Consider the following 19,727-nt stretch of genomic DNA (forward strand, 5'->3'; position numbering starts at 1 on the left):
CATTTGGAAGGCGACCATTCTATCATTGAACCACCCATGCACCTAGGGGCCAGAGATTTTAACAAAGACTCAGAAGGGCTACACGGGAGGGAATTGAATTGGAAGCCATAGGAGGTATTCCTGAAAACCATACAGTAAGACTGTTTCTCAAGCTTCCCAGTTTCATCTAGCCATGCTATCCAAGTTTTTAACCAAGTCACATCAAAAGACCCTTTTGGCAACCATTTTGGCAGACTGGCAATATCATATTTTGGCCATATTACATTACAATATTTAATCATTTTTCTCTTAGACCTTCCTTTTCCTAGTTTTGACCAATTTTACAGCACACATTCTAGGGGCATGATAGGTTCCCCATTTCCTGGAGAGGACTGGCTATTTCCCATTTTAGACAGGTTTTCCCATTTAAACAGGTTAGTTACAGAACAGTTTTTACTGAGAACCCAATTCTGGTTTTATTCAGAGGGTTTGTGAGAGATCCTAGGGCATCCCTGAAAACGGATCTACTCACCCAGTCATGTGAATCCATAATCAGACAGATAACAGAGACCAGTGGTCCCAACAGGAATGGTTCAAGCCAGCAGAGACCTGATGATCCTAGGGTGTCTCTGTCACCCGACTAGTCAGAGTCATCTTGGGTTCGCTCAATAGGCGGACAGATGCTGGCAATCCAAGGGTCTGGGCGATCCAGTGAAGGCTGGGAACCAGAGGCATCTGATTTGGTGTTGCAGGTTGCACCAGTTCAGTCAAGTCCCTGTTCTGGCACCAGGAAAGCTGTTGCACCCATGGCACTGGAGCACAGCCTTCAGCCAAGCAACTTCCAAAACAGCCAAGCAGCTTCCGAAACAGAACATGCCACCATGTCAGGTTTGAATCATTTTAATGTGCTGCACAGCAGGACACAAAGCTTTGTGGATGCTATTGCAAGTCAGGACAAAGGAGGTACTAGCAGCTACAGGTCTTATATATAGCAAGATGTTCAGGTAAGGCATCGTAGACCAATCATCAGGCAAGTTAGGAGTTACAACCATATTTGGGCTAGACAGAGACATGTTTTTATTGACTCATTGACCCTCATGCTGTGCACGTGGGGGACCTTCTGGCTGGTGCACATGACCCTCTCCTTAGAGTTCATGGCTGCCAGCTGACTATGGCTCGTTTTGATAGCCTGTGGCAAGTTTCACACTACAATACACTAGAAAGTAAGAAAACAGCGTCTATATAATGAGTCAGCCATCATAATCATTTGTTAAATCTTAATTTCCCTATTTGTATAAATGGAGCCAAGATCCACCCACTCACAGAAGCCAGAAATCTCCGATCACCCCAGATTTTTCTCTCTTTATATTCCTTATTTCATGTTGGATTTTACCTTCAATAACCACAAAGACGTAATCCAATTTATAAATGATTTTCAAGAAATAGAAGAATTACTTATCAAGACAATACTTAAAGAGTGTTGTAGCTTATCCATCCCTGGAAAAACTCTGCTGTAAACATACCTGTGTAGAAATGGTATGTAGAAAAATTTTAGAAAGGAGTCATGAATGGTATTCTCTACCAGATATGAAAATGAACTTCGTGATAGCCTTGGTCGAGTTTAATATATGGTCTCTTTGAGGTTGCTGATCACACATTTTCCTATGATCCTGGAGAGAAGTGAGCATCCTAAATAGGAGATAGTTGGTAAGGATAGATTTGTTTTTCTTTTGTTAATTAAAGAAGTGTAGAAGTTAGGATTTAAGGGATGATTTTAATTTCTTGAAGAAACTGCATGTGGAAACTGCAAAATACCTTTTCCCCATCATGACAATAACTATTTTTTCCATCTTTTAGAAATGTGAATAATGCTGCTTTGAGCATTGTTGTGCAAATGCCTGTTCATGTCCTTGCCTTCAGTTCTTTTGAGATATACCTAGCAGTGGGATTGCTGGATCATATGATAATTCTATACTTAGCTTCCTGAGCAACTGCCAAGCTGTCTTCCACAGCAGCTGCACCATTCAACATTCCCAACAGCAGTGAATGTGGTCCTACTTCTCCACACCCTCTCCAACACTTGTAATTTTCTTTTTAAGGCATTTTTATTGAAATAGATTCACATACCATACAGTGCTTCTAAAGTGTACAATCACTGTCTTCTAGTACACTCATAGAGTTGTGCATTCATCACCACAATCAATTCTAGAATATTTTCACCCACAAGAGGATTAACTATGCTATACAATCCAAGGTTTCATCCTCTGGCTTTCCTACCAGTGACATTCATGACCTACACTTTCCTTTTCAACTGCAATTGCACCCACGTATCATTGCTACATCACCACATAGCATCACTACAATTTTCTGCCATCACCTATATCCACTTCTAAACATTTACAATTGACCTGAGTACATATTCTGCACAAATTCACCATCAGGTCCCCATTCTCTGTCCTAATTCTATCATCTGGTGACCTACATCTGGTGTCTAGATATTGACACCATAAGTATGCTAGTTATTTTTAGTTCATATTAGTGAGGTCATACAATATTTGTCCTTTTATATCTGACTTATTTCATGCAACATAATGTCCTCAAGGTTCATCCATATCGTTGTGTGTCATTACTTCATTTCTTCTTACAGCTGAATAATATCCCATCATATGTATATATCACATTTTGTTTATCCATTCATCGGTTGATGGATACCTGGGTTGTTTCCATATTTTGGCTGTTATGTTCATAACGCCATTATGCATATTGCTATGTTCGTGTCCCTGCTTTCAGTACTTCTGAGCGTGTGCATAGAAATAGGATTGCCAGATCATATGGCAATTCTATACTTAGCTTCTGAAGAATCTCCAAACTGTCTTCCACAGAGGCTGTACCATCCCACATTCTCACCAGCGGCGAATAAATGTTCCTATTTCTCCATATCCTCTCCAACCCATGCAGTGTCCTGTTTTTAAAATACTGGCCAATCTAGGAGGTACGAAATATCTCATTATGGTTTAAATTTACAGTTCCCTTATAGCTGATGATGTTGAGCATCTTTTCATGTGCTTTTAAACCATTTGTTTTTCCTATTTGGAAAAGTGTCTATTCAAGTCTTTTGCCCATTTTTAAATCAGGTTGTTTGTCTTTTTATTGTTGAGTTGTAGCATTTCTTTATATATTCTGGATATCAAACCCTTATCAGATATATGGTTTCCAAATATTTTTTTCCCACTGGGTAGGCTGTCTTTTCACTTTCTTGGCCAAGTCCCTTGGAGCATATTCTTGCATTGCTTGTGCTTTGAGTGTAAAGTCTGAGAAAACACTGCCTACCACAAGATCTTCAAGATGCTTCCCTATACTTTCTTCTAGGAGTTTTGTGGTCCTGGCCCTTAATGTTTAGGCCTTTGATCCACTTTGAGTTAATTTTTGTAAAAGCTGTGTGATAGGCATCCCCCTATTTCATTCTTCTGGATACGGATATCTAGTTCTCCTGGCACCATTTGTTGAAGACTGTTCTGTCCCAGCTGCATAGACTTGGCCACTTGGTCAAAATCAAGCCACCATAGATGTGAGGGTCTATTTCTGAACTGTCAATTAAATACCATAGATCAATATATCTATTTTTATGCCAGTGCCATGCTGTTTTAACCAATGTAGCTTTGTAATATGCTTTAAAGACAGGACATGTGAGTCCTCCAACTTCATTCTTCTTTCTCAAGATATTTTTGGCTATTCAGAGACCCTTCCTTTCCCAATAAATTTGATTGCTTTTCCATTTCTGCAAAGTAAGATGTTGGAATTTTGATTGTTATTGCATTAAATCTATAAATCAATTTGGGTAGAAATGACGTCTTAACAATATTTAGTCTTCCAAGCCATGAACACAGAATGTTCTTCCATTCATTTAGGTCTTCTTTCATTTCTGTTAGCAAGTTTTTGTAGTGTTCTGTGTACAAGTCCTTTACATCCTTGGTTAAATTTATTTCTAGGTATTTGATTAGTTCATTTGCTATTGTAAATGGAATTTTGTCTTGATTTCCTCCTCAGATTGCTCATTCCTAGTGTATAGAAACACTGCTGATTTCTGCATGTTGATCTTGTATCCTGCCACTTTGCCAAAGTCATTTATTAGCTCTGGTAGCTTAATAGTAGGTTTTTTTTAGGACCTTCTAACTATAGTACAATGTCATCTGCAGATAGTGAAAGTTTTACCTCTTCTTTTCTGATTTGGATGTCTTTTATTTCTTTTTGTTGCCTAATTGCTCTAGCTAGAACCTCTAGCATAATGGTGACAGTGAACATCTTGTCTTGTTCCAGATCTTAGAGGGAAAGCTTTCAGTCTTTCACCATTGAGTAGGATGTTAGCTGTTGGGTTTTTATATGCCCTTTATCATGTTAAGGAAGTTTCCTTCTATTCCTATCTCTTTTTCAAAAGATTCCAATCTTTTGAAGTTTTTATCAGAAAAGGATGCTGGATTTTGTCAAATGCTTTTTCTCTTTTTTTTCACCAACTGAAATGATCATGGGTGGTTCCCCTTCAATTTATTAATGTGATGTATTACATTAATTGATTTTACTGTGTTGAATCAACCTTGCACTCCTAGGATAGTACCCACTTATCATGCTATATACTTCCTTTAATGTGCTGTTAGATTCAGTTTGCCAGTATTTTGTTGAGGATTTTTGTGTCCACATTCATTCAAGAAATTGACCTGTAGTTTTATTTTCTTGTAGCATAATGCAGGCTTCATAGAATGAGTTAGGTAGTGTTCCTTCCTCTTTCATTTTTTGGAAGAAATTGAGCATGACTGGTATAGATTCTTCTTGGAATGATTATTGGAATTCACCTGTGAAGCCGTCTGGTCCTAGACTTTTCTTGTTGGGTGGCTCTGATGAAAATATTAATATCTTTATTTGTGATTGGTTTATTGAGGTCTTCTATTTCTTCTAGAGTCAGTAAAGGTTGTTAGTGTGTTTCTAGGAATTTGTTAATTTCATCTAAGTTGTCTAATATGTTAACATACAGTTGTTCATAGTATCCTCCTATGATCTTTTTATTCCTGAGGGAATAACTGTCATTTAAGGAAATCGGACCAAACTGAATATTTTTTAACAAGGATTTTTGGTGCTCATGCCTTGTGGTTGAGTAACATCAAAACTACAACCTAACAACAGCTAATGAGACAAAGAATGTGCACATAAGGGGAACCAAGCCTCTGAAAGATAGAGGACTCCCAAGGGACAGATGGCAAATATCCAGTAATGCCCCCTTCTGAGACATATAAATGTTTAGGTAAATAAAAAGATGTTGGGGTCATTTTAGCTCAGATGTATTATTAATTATACTTAGCTATTGTTCTGGTTGGTTATGGAATCTCTTGTTCTTCCCAGCCTTATATATTCTGAAACCCAAAGAAATTCTAAAAATGAAGAGCCACACATGTGAAGTTGGCTGTGGCACTGAGCTGGGTAAGGGTAAAGAGGGCAACACCTTCATTCAGTGCATGCTTATTATAATATAATAATGTTTGTGCCTCCTGTCTCTTGGGGTACAAATTATGTCCCTGTGACAAGCAAGGGTTAGGTATATGACATTTGCAGATTTTGAGCAAAAGTCTAAGGAAAAGCTGACTCATATTGAAACCAAACCTTCAGGATTCACCTGGGCAAGTCACTGAGATCAAATTTGGAGAGTTAATTGTTGAATATTGGGCTCCCAACAATCAGAATGTTAACTTGGTTTTTAAAAGTGTGATGATGAGATGATGAGAGATAAAGAGCCTTCTACATATTGAAGTATTTAGAATTAATTACCACTCTTATGACATCCCCCAAACACACCAGTTTTCAGAAAGATGTGACAACCTATACTAATATGGAGTGCAATATAATTATTGCAAGAATAATATCTCACAGAATCTGGATTTAACCTCAGAAAAGGTGAGAACTAGGTAAACTCTGGAAATATTGAAACATTCTCAATAATGTGACATATCCTAACTCTCAGTTTCTATGTTTCTTGAATCAAATTCTTAAAATAACTTTCTGACCAGCTCATGCTGGCTTTGTCAGCTAGACAGAAGCAACATGGTTTGTAGGTCTCTTTGTAAAGGCTGGAGGGCTGTTCTTATAGTAGAGGAGTGTAAAGATCAACAATATGGTCTACTGCATTCAAACTCTTTTTCACACTACTTTAAAAATGTGCAACCCAAGTGTCATGGTCAGGTTCATGTATCAACTTGGCCAGGTGGTGGTACCTGTTTGTCTAGTTGGGCAAGTGCTGGCCTGTCTATTGCTATGAGGACATTTCATAGAATTAAATCATGATCATGTCGGCTGCATCCACAGCTGAGTCCATTTTTAATCAGCCAAGGGGAGTGTCTTCTGCAAAGAGTGATACTTATCTAATCACTGGAAGGCTTTTAAGGAGGATTCAGAAGAGACAGGCTCTCTTCCTGCTTCAGCCTGCGAACCTCTCCTGTGGAGTTCATCCAGACCCTCCATCAGAGTCCTCAGCTTCACAACCTGCCCTATGGATTTTGGACTCTACATTCCCATGGTTATGTGAGACACTTTTATAAATTTTATATTTACGGAGATTTCCTGTTGATTCTGTTTCTAAGGAGAACTCTAACTAATAGAGCTTCGTACCAGGAGTGGTTCTGCAGAAACAGAATCTTAAAATAGGTTTTTAGAATTGGTTTTCTACTCTGACTGGACTCAGAGGCACTAAGGAGTCCTATAATCAGAATGATACTGCCAATCCAGGAGGTGAGTTGGCAAAAGAGATAGTCAAAATATCACCATTCAGTTCTTCTGATGCTTCACTTGTATGAAGCCAGGCTCTGGGGGATAATGTTTCTGACACCTTTTCAGAGTTTTGTGGAAATAGGCTGGTTGTTGTTAGATACACTGTATACATTAATGACTGAAAGGGATGGGTTTAAGGCTTCAAATGAGAAGCTTACGTGCCATCTGACAGATGTAATGTTGTGGGGTGCGCCAAAAGAGAGACCACGCAATTCAAAACTGCAAGCCAATTGGGAGTCTTTATTAGCTGGCTGATGACTGCCTCAGAAACCCCCAGAAGGAAGAATCAGAGAGCAGCCCCCAGAGGTTTTCAAGGTGTGTTTATAAAGACTAAAATCATGTTGTGGTTTTGCAGTTGCTAGCAAGGAAGCGTATCACAGAAGCAGAAAAATGCCGTTAGCTGTTGCCGAAACACATCCTGTTCCCTCCGTTTCCTAACATTGGTTATTGTTTAACTCTTGGGGACATTCCGCCCCAGTTTTGTGGGGACTTTCCCTGCTTGGGCCTGATTGATTGCTCCTGGCCCTCCACAGTAAATGCTTTTATGAATGTCCTGAAGGAAAATCTTATTTCCTGTAGCTGCAGACTTGAGATCTCTGAAAATCAGACTCAGAATCTTATTATTAGGGTAGCAACTTTATGATGTAAACTGATATCTCAATCTTGCATGGTGTCTTCAATTAAAATGAGGGCATTGATTGGAAAGGAGTAGGACCCTGAAAAATAGGATGGCTGCATATGGATTGATAAAATGATGTCAGTGGTGAGGTTGAAACCCTAGGTCATGCTGAGTCTTCTCTAGATAACCCTGTAATAGTCTGCCCTGAGGACATAGCTGCCCCATCTCTAGTCTGCATTGAGGAGTTGGCCACCCAACCTCCTCCTGAAGGGATTAGCCCTAGAGTGATTAATCCTGTTTCACCAGAGGAAACTGCAAATGAACGCCTTGAAGCAAATGGCTTGGAAGATACTTCTAATTCTTTTCATGACCCACCCCCACCACCCCTCATTTCTTCTAGACCTATAACTAGACTAAAGTCCCAACAGGCCCCTAAAGGTGAGGTACAAAGTATCACACATGAGGAGGTACGTTATACTCCAAAAGAATTGGAGGTATGTTTTCCAATTTATATAACCAGAAATCAGGGAAATATGTGTGGCAATGGATTTTAAGGGTGTGGGATAATGGTAGGAGGAATATAAGGCTGGATCAGGCTGAATTTATTGATAGGGGCCCACTAAGCAGAGATTCTGCACTTAATGTTATAGCTCGAGGGGTTAGAGAAGGCATTAACTGCTTGGATGGTTGGCTGAAACATGGATCAAAAGGTGGTGACCATTACCTGAGGTTGAAATGCCAGAACTGCCCTGGTATAATGTAGATGAGGGAATCCAGAGGTTTAGAGAGATTGGAATGTTAGAGTGGATTTATCATGCAAAGCCTGCTCTTATACCCCAGGAATGTCCAGAGGATGCATCTTTTACCAGAACAATGAGAAATAAATTTGTGAGACTAGCGCCATCATTCCTAAAGAGCTCTGTAGTTGCACCTCTCTGTAGGTCAGATATTACTGTAGGAACTGCTGTCACTGAGCTGGAATCCTTAAACACAATGCGGATGATGGGATCTGAGTTGGCAGAAACCAGGTGGCAGCACTTAATCACCAAAGACAGGGTGGATGTGGCCATTATAATAGACAACAAACTCAAAGTAAGAGTTAAAATAATCTGACTCGCAGAGATTTGTGGCATTGGCTAGTAAATCATGGGGTACCTAGAAATATAATAGTTGGGCAGTCTACTAAATTCTTCTTTGAGCTATATAAACAAAAGAGTTCTAGGTCAAGTGAACAGAAGTCTAACTTGAATTACAAAATACAGAGTCATGGCCCCTTAATCAATTTCCAGACTTGAGATAATTTACAGACCCAGAGTCCCTTGAATGAAAGGGAGGCCAGGTCCCTTTAGGGGAGAACCCTGTTACACTGCCATAAATTTATACTGTTAATCTTCCTTCAAGCCTTCCCCTAGGAGATGGACAGCCTTATACCAGGGTAACTGTGCATTAGGGAAAAGGAAGTGATCAGATATTTCAGGGATTATTAGACACTGGTTCAGAAGTGACATTAATTCCAGGGGACCCAAAACATCAGTATGGTCGACCAGTGAGAGTGGAGGTTTATGGAGGTCAGGTGATCAATGGAGTTTTAGCTCAGGTCCATCTCACAGTAGGTCCAGTGGGCCCCCAGACCCATTCTATTGTTATTTCCCCAGTTCAGGAATGCATAATTAGAAGAGACATACTGAGTAACTGGCAGAATCCCCAACATTGGCTCTCTAACTCATGGAGTGAGGGCTGTTATGGTGGGAAAGGCTAAGAGTAAGCCACTAGAACTGCCCTTATGTAGCAAATTAGTAAATCAGGAGCAATACTGTATTCCTGGAAGGAGTGCAGAGATTACTGCAGTCTTAAGGACATGAAGGATCAAGGGGTGGTGATGCCCACCACATCCCCATTTAACTCTCCTATTTGGCCTGTGAAGAAAACAGATGGGTCTTGGAGGATAACAATGGATTATTGTAAGCTCAACCAGGTGGTAACTCCAATTGCAGCTGCTGTTCCAGATGTGGTATCATTGCTTGAGAAAATCAATACATTCCCTGGCACCTGGCATGCAGCTATTGATCTGGCAAATGGTTTTTTCTCAATAGCTATTAGTAAGTACCACCAGAAACAGTTTGCTTTCAGCTGGTAAGGTCAGATACATACTTTCACTTTCCTACCGCAGGGGTATATCAACTCTCCAGCCCTATGTCATAGTCTGGTCCGCAGGGACATTGATCATTTCTCCCTCCCACAAGATATCACACTGGTCCATTATATTGATGATATCATGTTGATTGGACCTAGTGAGCAAGAAGTAGCAACTACTCTAGGCTTATTGGTAAGGCATTTGCATGTCAGAAGATGGGAGATAAATCCAACAAAAATACAGGGCCTTCCACTTCAGTGAAATTTCTAGGGGTCCAGTGGTGTGGGGCCTGTTGAGATATCCCTTCTAAGGTGAAGGTGCCGCGTCCTCTTTTTCCTCCCCGGTTTGACACGGTTCCCTGGAAGGAAGGGCGGTGGCAAGGCCTTCAATGCCCCAAAAGAGGACGAGGCATAAAATGGTGTAATAGAAAAATACTGGGATTAACGACACTAATTGTGTGTTTCTTGTTGCTGGTTGTGCGCCAAGCATTATATCAAAACGAATCAGAAAGCAAAAGAATTGGAAAAAATGATACAAATTGTACAAATTGCAAAACCTTGTTAATGACTGTTCAGAAAAAATTAGGTTGGGACGCCCCCATTAAGCAAGTCATGCTGCAGATACAGCAGGCAGAAGTGCTTTTAAAACAAGTCACAGAAAAGTACCCCATAGAAAGTAAACACTTACAATTAAAAAACCCTGCATTGAGCCATCCTAGAAATTTACTCCCCACCACAGCACCGGTCCATTGCTATAAAACAATAAAAAAATCTAAGTAAACAATGTAACCTTTTAATCAAAACAAGCTAACCTTTAACCAGATTAAAATAGGTCTTGACATATTGCCTCACCTGTAGAATAATAGGAAAAGAAAGTCTAAACTCAGAAAACTACAAACACAATGTCTGCGGTTTAAGCCAATATCTTGCTGTTATTAAAATCTTGTGTAAGTGTTCCTAAGAAAATCAGAATGTGTACTTTCGCTTTGCTTCCCTGAACCTGTAACTTTACCTAAAACGTAAGCCATGACACAACCATGATTCTGTGATACCTGTTTCCTTGCCAAGAATAAAGGTATAAAATCAGTTAAGCAAAAATAAATCTAAGCAACTCTTCTCAGAAAAGAATTCTCTAAGCTGTCTCTTGGTGTTCTTCTCGCGCCGACGACCCTCCACACCTTCAAGCCCGTTCCCTCTGCTGCGGCTGGACCGCGGCATGAAGGAGAAGTTGCTGCATCTGGCCCTTCCTACAACCAAAAAAGAGGTACAACGCCTAGTTTGTCTCTTTGGATTTTGGCAACAACATATGTCCCTTTTGGGTGTGCTACTCCGGTCCCTTTATCAAGTGACCAGAAAAGCTGCTAATTTTGAACAAGAAGAGGCTCTGCTAGACAGGTCCAGGCTGCTGCACAAGCTTCTCTGCCACTTGAACCATATGATCCAGCAGATCCAATGGTGCTGGAAGTGTCAGTGGCAAATAGAGATGCTCTTTGGAGCCTATGGCAGGCCCCTGTAGGAGAATCACAACACAGACCCTTAGGATTTGGGAGTGAAGCCTTACTATCTGCTGCAGATAACTACTCTCCTTTTGAGAAACTGCTTTTGGCCTGCTACTGGGCCTTAGTAGAAACTGAATGTTTAACCATGGGCCACCAAGTTATCATGAGACCTGAGTTTGGTCTGACCAACCAAACCATAAAGTTGGGGATGCACAGCTGCATTCCATCATAAAATGGAAATGGTATATACAAGATAGGGCCAGAGCAGGTCCTGAAGGCACAAGTGTTACATGAGGAAGTGGCCCAAATGCCCATGGTCTCCACTGCTGCCATATTACATTCTCTTTCCCAGACCAGAGCTATGGCCTCTTGGGGAGTTCCTTATACTGCATTGACTAAGGAAGAGAAAACTCGGTCCTGGTTTAAAGATGGTTCAGCATGATATGTGGGTACCACTGGAAAGTGGACAGCTATAGCACTCCAACCCCTTTCTGGGGTGTCCTTGAAGGATAGTGGTGAGGGAAATCCTCCCAGTGGGCAGAACTTCGAGGAGTGCACCTGGTTGTTCATTTTGCGTGGAGGGAGAACTAGCTAGAGGTGTGTTTGTATACTGACCCATTGGGCTATTGCTAATGGTTTGGCTGGATGGTCAGGGACTTGGAAAGACCATAATTGGAAAATTGGTGACAAAGAGGTCTCTGGAAGAGGTATGTGGATGGGCCTTTCTGAGTGGGCTAAAAACATGAAGATATTTGTGTCCCATGTGAATGCACACCAGAGGGTGACTTCAGCATACAAAGGTTTTAATAATCAAGTGGATAAGATGACCTGTGCTATGTGTCCCAGTCAGCCTCTTTCCCCAGCAACTCCTGTCATTGCCCAATGGGCTCATGAACAAAGTGGTCATGGTGGTAGGGATGGAGGTTATGCATGGGTTCAGCAACATGGACTTCCACTCACCAAGGCAGACTTGGCTATAGCCAATGTTGAGTGCCCAATCTGCCAGCAGCAGAGAACCACATTCAGCCCCCGATATATGGCACCATTCTCCGAGGTGACCAGTTGGCTACTTGGTGGCAGGTTGATTACATTGGACCACTCCTTTCATGGAAGGGACAATGATTTGTTCTAACTGGAATAGACACATGCTCTGGACATTGGTTTGCTTTCCCTGCATGCAATGCTTCTGCCAAAACTACCATCTGTGGACTTAAAGAATGCCTGATCCATCATCATGGTATTCCACACAGCATTGCTTCTGATCAAAGAACACACTTCACAGCAAATGAAGTATGGGAATGGGTACATGTTCATGGAATTCTCAGGTCTTACCATGTTTCCCATCATCCAGGAGCATCTGGATTGATAGAACAGTGGAATGGCTTTTTGAAAACTCAATTACAATTCCAAGTAGGTGGCAATACCTTGAAGGGCTGGGGTAATGTCCTCCAGAAAGCTGTGTATGCTCTGAATCAGCGTCCACTATATGGTGCTGTTTCTCCCATAGCCAGGATCCCTGGGTCTGGAAACCAAAGGGTGGAAATGGGAGTGGCACCCCTCATTATTATCCCTAGTGATCCATAGGAAAATTTTTGCTTTCTTTCCTTCGACCTTGAGTTCTACTGGTCTACAGGTTTTAGTTCCAGAAGGGGGAGTGCTTCCACCAGGAGAAACAACAATGATTACACTGAAATGGAATCTAAGACTGCCACCTGGTCACTTTGGGCTACTCATGCCCCTGGATTAACAAACCAGGAAGGGGATTACATTATTGTCTGGAGGAAGTGGGACTGCAACTACACAATGGAGGTAAAGAAGAGTTTTCCTGGAATATAGGAGATTCCCTAGGACATCTTTTAGTACTACCATGCCCTGTGATTAAAATCAATGAAAAACTGCAACAATCCAATCCAGGCAGGACTACCAATGGCTCTGAAACTTCAGGAATGAAGGTTTTGGGTCACCCCACCAGGAAAAGAACCATGGCCAGCTAAAGTGCTTGCTGAGGGTAAAGGGAACATGGAATGGGTAGTGGAAGAAGGTAGTGATCAATATGAACTATGACCATGTGATGATTTACAGAAACGAGGACTGTAATGCTGTTTTGTTCATGTTATACTATTTAAGTTGTAAGTTATCAAGTTTAAGAATGAATATTATTTCAAGGACTTGCACCCTATTCTGGGGAGATTTAATATGTTTCTGATTATATGCAGGACAGTTAAGTATTGTTAGGTGAGGGAAAAATGTGTCTTTCATGTTTTCTATTTAGAAATTAGGTATGGTTTAGGGTGATGTGTATAGCTGCGAGGTTGACAAGGGGTGGACTGTCATGGTCAGGTTCATGTGTAAACTTGACCAGGTGATGGTACCTGTTTGTCTGATTGGGCAAGTGCTGGCCTGTCTGTTGCTATCAAGACATTTCATAGAATTACATCATGATCACTTTGGCTGAATCCACAGCTAATTCCATTTGCAGTCAGCCAAGGGGTGTCTTGGCTTGACTCATTGTCTTCTGTAATGAGTGATTCTTAATCTAATCACTGAAAGCCTTTTAAGGAAGATTCAGAAGAGACAGGCTCTCTCCCTGCTTTGGCTGATGAGCCTCTCCTGTGGAGTTCATCCAGACCCTCCATTTGGAGTCTTCAGTTTCACAGCCTGCCATACGGATTTTGGATTCTACGTTCCCACGGTTATGTGAGACACTTATAAATTTTATATTTACAGAGATTTCCTGTTGATTCTGTTTCTCTAGAGAACCCTAACTAATACACCAATTATCCCATCTATACCTACAGTGCCTCAATGGAAACAACAAATATCATGCTTATAAATTGCACCTAATAAATGTCATGGTGCCACAGTATTCAGAGTGTACTGTGTCCTAGGTATATCCATCACAATCGTTCAAGCAGAACGATGTTGAAAACTATGAGTCCCAAGAATATTTTGCAGTATTTCCCTTCATTGTTTCTCCCCCAAATTTCTATAGTTCAAGCAGAAAATTTTGGTGTGATGAAGTCCAAATATACAAGAAAAAAGGGGGAAAGAAAAAATAACTTTTTAATGAAAAAAAAGTGAAAGTGTAGATAAGCAATCAACAGTTGTACATTCCAAGAAAAAGCAAGAACAAACACTTAATGGAAACTGTAGACCTGATTTCTGTAACTGGTTTTGAAACAGTATTCAGATAGCATATTATTCTTCATTTTCTTATTCATGCGTATTCAGCTTCTCAGTTGGCCATGCTTCTTTGCAAAGTCTTGTCCTTGAAAATCTTCCCAGTCTTCTTAAAGAGACTTGAGGTTTCTTACCATGGTAACAAGACTTGAGAGAGAGGATGATATTTTTGCAGATAACTTAGAAATTTGGGGGAGAAACAATGAAGGGAAATACTGCAAAATATTCTTGGGACTCATAGTTTTCAACATACTTGGCACTTTCTTAAGGAAACTGACAAAAAAGGTTCTACTTCATTCTTCAACATAGCACCTGCCCCAATAATGGAGCCAAAAAAAATTGGTTTACAAATGCAAATCAAGTCATATTATTTCTGTGATTCAGGTCTCCCCTATAATTCTATAAATAAAATACAACACGTTGGCATTTGTAACAGATATGATGTTATACCATCCAAATTTCCTCTCAGAGTTTAAGGATCCTTTCTGCCTCCAGCAGCTGAGAGAGCTGCTGGCTGATAGCCTTTATGTGTCAGCCCTTTCTTGGAATTGCCCATGGCTACAAAGAGTTATTTATCCCAAGTTTCTTTCCCTTCCGTGGGGCTGCCTGCATCAAATGACTTGTGAATATGGGGGTATAAAGGCTGATTCCTTCACTCCACCTCTGAGGATCATCCCAGCTTCAGAGCCTCCCCTGTGATTGGCTAATGCCACTTCGGGACTGCACTCCAGCTCACCTTCTCCCTCTGTTCAATGCTCCTGCCTTTTCTTCCCACAAGTATTGATTCTAAAGTGCTCCCAGGGAAACTCCTTACATGCTAATCTTTGTCTACAACTGACCTCCAGATAACTGACCTCCAGTAGAATAGCAGATAGACCTCTCATCTGGGGGCACAGAACACCCAAACTTACATGCTGTGTTGATTAGGTTCACGTGTCAACTTGGCAGGTGATGATGCCTCATTTTTCTGTTTCTGTGGACTTAAGTCATTAGCATGTGAAATTTACCTATGGCTGATTACATTTGTGGTTGGCTAAGGGGAGTGCCTTCCACAATGAGTGAGATGTAGTTTAATTAGCTAGAGGCTTAAAAAACAGGTCAGAAGAGCGCTCAGCAGCTCAGCACTCACAGCTCAGCCCAGGCGTTTGGAGCTGCAGAAAGGAATCGCCCTGGGGAAAGCCAGAAGCCAGGTGAGAAGGCCAGTAGACCTTGCGTGCATGCCTTCACATTGACAGAGAAACTCAGATGAAAGCTAGCTCTTTTCCTCTGAAGAACTATTGTGGCCTTCATGTGAACCTATTTGCCCCCTAGAGAATAATTCCTTATCATGTCACAAACCACACCATATGTAATGGAGTACTCTTTTCTTTTTTTCCTAAGTAGAGTGTGACCTTCATGGTAGGTACATCATTTTTTATCTTTTCAGACAGCACAGTTTCCAACATATAACTGGGGCTATTTAAGTCTTGAATGGATAAAGACATTTTTTAAATGCAGTGTAAAGGAAAGGAGGAATGACCAGTTAGACATGTAAGGAGAATTTCTGCCTAAAGATGAGGAAATTATGTTTACATGTGTCTGCTAAAGTGATTATGTTCTTATTTTTGTTTTCTAGAGTCTCCAACTCTTTGTGGATTGATCATTTGGATCATCTACTTCTTTGAGTCAGAAATGAAGTATCTATCTTTCTCTGAAGGAAAGATGGTTTATCCAATTGTATATAAGGGCACAATAAAGTAAAAACCTAGTGTACTGATTTGAAAGGATCGTGTACCCTAGAAAAGCCATGTTTAATCCTGACCCATCTTGTAGAGGCAGCTATTTCTTTTAATCCCTATTTAGCATGTAGGTTGGAAACCTGATTAGATTATCTCCACGGAGATGTGACATGCCCAGTTATGGATATTAACCTTTGATTAGAGGGAGATGTAACTCCATCCATTCCAGGTGGGTCTTGATTAATTTACTGGACCCCTTTAAAAAAGGAAACATTTTAGAGCCATGAGAGCCAGGAGAACCACGAGAGCCCGCACAGCCTGAGACCTTTGGAGCTGAAGAAGGAAAATGCCCCCATGGGAGCTTCATGAAATAAGAAGCCTGGAGAGAAAGCTAGCAGACATTGCCATGTTCACCATGTTCACCATGTGCCTTTCCAGTTGAGAGCTAAACCCAGAACTTCACTGGCCTTTTTTGAGTGAAGGTAACCTCTTATTGGTGTCTTAATTTGAATATTTTTATAGACTTGCTTTAATTGGGACATTTTCATGGTCTTAGAACTGTAGACTTGCAACAATAAATCCTCCTTTTGAAAAGCCTTTCTGTTTCTGGTATATCACATTCCAGCAGCTAGTAAACTAGAACACCTAGTATATAGGGCAGTAGTCCACGTGGGAGCTTCTCTTCTAACTGACCCTTCTGGTCTATTTAGGCAGTCTTTTCCTGACCTACTTTTTATGTGCCTTGGGACGTAAGTCTGGTGATGGTGGTCAACTGCCCCATAATATAGAAACCACTGGCACTAACTGGAGTGGTTCCAATGGGATCTGGTTTTGGTTCAAATTTTTAAACACTTGATATCTTGGAAAAATAGAAAAGCATTATATGAAAATAGGGTAAATGGTTCAATTTCATAATTTTATAAAATGTTGCTACTCTTCCATTGTTCTGTTCAAAAGACCACTTGTCCTGTTATTGGCCAATATAGATTGCCCTGGACTTGTCTTTCTCCCAGCCAGCAATAAAGATTTGGTGGCAATTTTCCTTATTTCTTTGCATTTATATTTGAAACATTATGGGTATGTAGAAAATAGCCAGCATGAAGCGAGAGTTTAGAGTTAGAATGTGTAAACATTTAGACAGGGTCACATAGTAACTATGTAGGGAAGGAAATATTAAACAGAAATAGTTCCAGGAGTTTCCTTTCAGTGTAAAAGGAAACCAGTTTCTTAGCCAAAGGCATGAAAAACCTGTTCAGCCAGATTTTAGGCAATGAAGCTAGAGATGTGTACGTGTTAGAAGGTGAACAATATTTGTGTTGAACAAACGACAGGGTTCTCTTCATCAATACATCATATAACATTTGTTCTAGATAGGAGTGCTAAGTAAGGGTGCATTATTTTAGTGAAATTTAATCCTAGTTATGTCTCAATATAAACCTTATACTAAATAAGATATGTCTACCTGGGGGAAATTTAATTATTTGCAATAATAGAAATTTATTTGGATTCATGTCAGATGAACAAAGTGGTTATCAATCTGGGTAAAAATATATGGGATCAAAATGGAATTAATTTGAGAGCACTGAAAATTGAATTCTTGCTGATACATTATTTTTGGCATAACAGACTTTTTTTGGTAGTAACAGCTAACAATCTACTCTCACTCCTTGTGAGGGAGAGATGAATGGAAGAGAAAGATGCTAGATGGAATTGGGAAGGAAAAAAGCCTATTTCCAGAGCAAATGGTTTATTACAGGAGAAATATGTTGAAGGGCCCATGTTTTATTCGAAAGGGGAAGAGGGTAATATACTTTCAGGGATGAGGAGACTGAAGTAAAGAATATATTTTAAATGTGCCCCAAAATGCCTCTGACTGTGTAGATTTCTACTACTTATTGAGATTAGAAGGGCAAAGGATTGGAGCGTGAACATTTCAGGCTTTCAGTTGGAGTGCTCTCAGTGAAATTATCTCAGATGATTCTGGAGCAAGTAAGCCATGGAGAAAAGGTATTAGAGCGCCTACTAGTGGGTTCATCCAGTAAGTTCTAGGTGTAACGTTTCCTTGGAGCACTTGGGCCAATATCTAAGAGTTTGAGAGACGAAAAAGTCACACGTGGTAGACACATGTAGTGCAGTACAGTGATTGAGAGGGAAAAGTTCTTCCCTAAAAATAACGACAATGAAACAGTAACAACAATAATAGAAAATGCCAATTGACCACCTCGTTCTCAGAGGTTTTGAAGGTTGAGCCCGTGGGTAATCCCGGAGACATACAACATAGCTTATCAAAATTAGCCTTCTACTCCCAAACGGAATTATTGGGATTGGACCAGATTGTGGATATTACTCTCTCTTTCCTTTGCGTGGATTCTTTCTTAAGATGTCCTTTGTCATATCAGGCAAATGGATTCCTGATGAGCCCCTTCAGATATCCCAGGCGCAAGTTCAGGCAGGTATGAATTCTAGCAAACACAGTATAGGTGCAAGCTAGGGTTCCTCAGTACATAAGATAAATATATAATATAATACTTTATATAAATGTGTTTAGACAATTCATATGATGATATCAAATCCTGGGTATCATGGTTATAGTCCGGGCAAGATGGAGACCTTCAAGCTTCTGGACTGGATGAGAGTCTTGCTTCTGTTATGCCCAGAGGACAAGTAAGACTACAGATTTCCCCAGGGAAGATAGCCAGCACCAGAAGAGACCAGGCCACTGTTATCCTCCAGGAGTGGCACCAGCAGATCTTCACCTTTCAGTACAGCAGAAGGGCTCATGTTGTTTGGGATGAGACTCTGATGGAGAAATTCCTGACTTGGCCTTATGAAGGGATGGAACAGTGGAAGATGTATTACTGGTAAGGGAACAAGAAGCTCCCCTTCCTAGAACTGAGAAACTGAGACTGTCAGTTTAAGAGGGACTTCTAAGGAATAAGAGTTTACCTGAAAGCAAAAGAATACAGCCACTTTGCCTGGGAGGATGTCAGGGTGAAAATCGGGAGGTGATTTTTCTCCATTAAAACCTGGCTGGAAATTTAAGAAAACTAAGGAGGAGACTCAGGGTCTCTCTCTGTGGGGACGAATGTTGACTTTCCTTGGTAGCCAAACAAGAAATATGGTTTGGCAGCCCCCGGCTTAGTAAGGGGTGGTTACTATTGCTGTACTATTGGGAATAACACTCAAAGGATCTGCTGTGAAGATGAGAGGTCAAGACACAGAAATTGGGACCCAGGCTATGTCCTCTGAGGAGAAAGAGACCAGCACCTGCCTGCTTAGGACAACTGCCAGAATTACCTTGAGCACCTTGAGCATTGTCATTCACTGGTAGCTGTGAGTGAGAATCATTGGGAGATCATCTTAAGTGCTGAAAGAAACAAATCGCCAGCCAAGAAATCTATACCTGGAAAAATTACCTTTTAAAACTGAAGGAGAGATTAAAACATTCCCAGATAAACACAAGTTGAGGTACTTAATCACCACTAGATTAGCCCCAGAAGAAATTCTAAAAGGGATTTCCTCAGTTGAAAGGAAAGGACACCAGACAGTAGATTGAAGTCACATGAGGAAGTAAAGATCTTCCATAAAGGTAAACACCAACATGGGTAAATAGAAATGGCAGTTATAGTGTGCTTTTGATTTGCAACCCCACTTTTTACTTCCTACAGGATCTAAAATGCAAATACATTAAAAGTAACGATAAATCAAGTAATGACAAATCCTTTTGGACTTATAATGTATAAACATCATTTCTGATAACTACATAAAGGTGGAACAGAGATTTATAGG

At 40.6% G+C, this 19,727-nt stretch overlaps 1 long non-coding RNA gene across 4 annotated transcripts in view; it reads left to right on the top strand.

Annotated features, from left to right (window-relative positions):
* Positions 1 to 19,727, top strand: part of LOC143673484 (uncharacterized) — a 112,780-nt gene that overhangs the window by 87,031 nt on the left and 6,022 nt on the right. The window contains exon 5 of one of the 4 annotated variants that reach the window (XR_013170396.1): positions 15,836 to 16,420. The exons of the other annotated variants lie outside the window; for them this stretch is intronic. This is a non-coding gene — a long non-coding RNA (uncharacterized LOC143673484). The remainder of the gene's footprint in view (positions 1 to 15,835; positions 16,421 to 19,727) is intronic. 4 annotated transcript variants of the gene reach the window in all.

Source organism: Tamandua tetradactyla, chromosome 2 (genome assembly GCF_023851605.1).
Source record: "Tamandua tetradactyla isolate mTamTet1 chromosome 2, mTamTet1.pri, whole genome shotgun sequence".
Lineage (NCBI taxonomy): Eukaryota > Metazoa > Chordata > Mammalia > Pilosa > Myrmecophagidae > Tamandua > Tamandua tetradactyla.